Source organism: Sander vitreus, chromosome 21 (assembly GCF_031162955.1).
Source record: "Sander vitreus isolate 19-12246 chromosome 21, sanVit1, whole genome shotgun sequence".
NCBI classification, from domain to species: domain Eukaryota; kingdom Metazoa; phylum Chordata; class Actinopteri; order Perciformes; family Percidae; genus Sander; species Sander vitreus.
The window spans coordinates 1,341,413-1,343,912 of record NC_135875.1 but is presented as its reverse complement, the minus strand read 5'-3'; the positions used below and the strand labels follow the sequence as shown (position 1 = coordinate 1,343,912).

Genomic DNA, 2,500 nt, shown 5'->3' with positions numbered 1-2,500 from the left:
TCTTGTTGAGGTCGATGAAGTAGTGCGTGATCCTCTCGCGGCCTCTGCTGTCCGGGACGTCCCAGCTGATCTTAAATGAATCGCAGGTAATGCTGCTGATCCGGATCTGCTGAGGAACCGGAAGGTCGTCCGTATCGCCGATGCCGCTGTCTGCAGACTCTGTCGCTGCAAAAGAGTCCGTTAACACGTTAATAATCAGACAAGAGAGTCCGTTAACACGCTAATAATCAGACAAGAGAGTCCGCTAACACGCTAATAATCAGACGAGAGTCCGTTAACACGCTAATAATCAGACGAGAGTCCGCTAACACGCTAATAATCAGACAGAGAGTCCGCTAACACGCTAATAATCAGACGAGAGAGTCGTAACACGCTAATAATCAGACGGAGAGTCCGTAACGCGCTAATAATCAGACGAGAGAGTCCGCTAACACGCTAATAATCAGACGAGTTAGTCCGCTAACACGCTAATAATCAGACGAGAGTCCGCTAACACGCTAATAATCAGACAAGAGAGTCCGCTAACACGCTAATAATCAGACGAGTGAGTCCGCTAACACACGCTAATAATCAGACAAGAGAGTCCGTTAACACGCAATAATCAGACGAGTGAGTCCGCTAACACACGCATAATCAGACAAGAGAGTCCGCTAACACGCATAATCAGACGAGAGAGTCCGCTAACACGTTAATAATCAGACGAGAGAGTCCGTTAACACGTTAATAATCAGACGAGAGTCCGTTAACACGTTAATAATCAGACGAGAGAGTCCGCTAACACGCTAATAATCAGACGAGAGAGTCCGCTAACACGCTAATAATCAGACGAGTGAGTCCGCTAACACGCTAATAATCAGACGAGAGAGTCCGTTAACACGCTAATAATCAGACGAGTGAGTCCTGGCTAACACGCACAATCAGACGAGTGAGTCCGCTAACACGCTAATAATCAGGTCGAGTGAGTCCGCTAACACGCTAATAATCAGACGAGAGAGCCGTTAACGCGCATAATCAGACGAGAGTCCGTCAACACGTTAATAATCAGACGAGTCCGCAACACGCTAATAATCAGACGAGTGAGTCCGCTAACACGCTACAATCGCAAGAGAGTCCGCTAACACGTTAATAATCAGACGAGAGTCGGTAACACGCTAATAATCAGACGAGTGAGTCCGCTAACACGTTAATAATCAGACAAGGGAGTCCGCTAACACGTTAATAATCAGACAAGAGTCCGCTAACACGTTAATAATCAGACGAGAGAGTCCGTAACACGCTAATAATCAGACGAGAGTCCGTAACACGCAATAATCAGACGAGAGTCCGCTAACACGCTAATAATCAGACGAGTGAGTCCGTTAACACGTTAATAATCAGACGAGTGAGTCCGTTAACACGTAAATAATCAGACGAGAGAGTCCGTTAACACGTTAATAATCAGACGAGACGCGTTAATAATGTCAGTGTTTCCCACTTTTTATCTTGAAATATTCTGACTTCTTTCAGTCTGCTTTTAGCTTTGTGACGCTCATCAAAGTCTCCTGCAGCTCGATGGGGAAGCTTTAAACCGTAACACGTTTCAGGAGGATGTGAACCATGAAAGATTCCTTTATTATTCTGTACTGGAGTGTAACTCGTGTCTCCGTGTCTCTCCTCCCTCCCTCGTTTCTCCACAGTTCAGAGGACAAAAGGCTTCAGAGACTCTGAACAAGGATCCTGTTGACGGTTCAAGCTGTAACTCCTCTGCTGATCTCTCAGCGTGAACAGGAAACAGAGTCAAACATCCAAAACTAAAAGGGCTTTTCATTTAAAGAGACACTCTTAATGAGGGAGGGGAACACACACACACACACACACACACTCACACACACACACACACACACACACACACTCACACACACACACACACACACACACTCACACTCACACTCACACTCACACTCACACACACACACACACACACACACACACACACACACACACACACACACACACACACACACACACACACACACACACACACACACACACACACACACACACATATCACACAACACACACACACACATCACACACACACACACACACACACACACACACACACACTCACACTCACACACACACACACACACACACACTCACACACACACACACACACACACACATTCCTGTATGGGCTTAAAAGTGAGGACCGGATATAACAGCTATTGAAGTGAGGACCACCCTTTCTGCTACACTTACAGACAAAGTAATGCTACATTTAAACACTAGATGTCTCCATGACTCAGTTTTCCACCTCAGATTATTTTTAAAACTAAGTATAAGAACCGTCATTCTACCATTCAAGTGCAATACGTAGGCTGTCGGGGTTGTGGAATATGTCATTCTTAGCAATACGTAGGCTATCGGGGTTGTGGAATATGTCATTCTTATCAATACGTAGGCTATCGGGGTTGTGGTATTTGTCATTCTTAGCAATACGTAGGCTATCGGGGTTGTG

At 45.6% G+C, this 2,500-nt stretch overlaps 1 protein-coding gene across 1 annotated transcript in view; it reads right to left on the bottom strand.

Annotated features, from left to right (window-relative positions):
- Positions 1-2,500, bottom strand: part of LOC144536432 (phytanoyl-CoA hydroxylase-interacting protein-like) — a 13,932-nt gene that overhangs the window by 7,001 nt on the left and 4,431 nt on the right. The gene's annotated exons all lie outside the window — the stretch shown is intronic.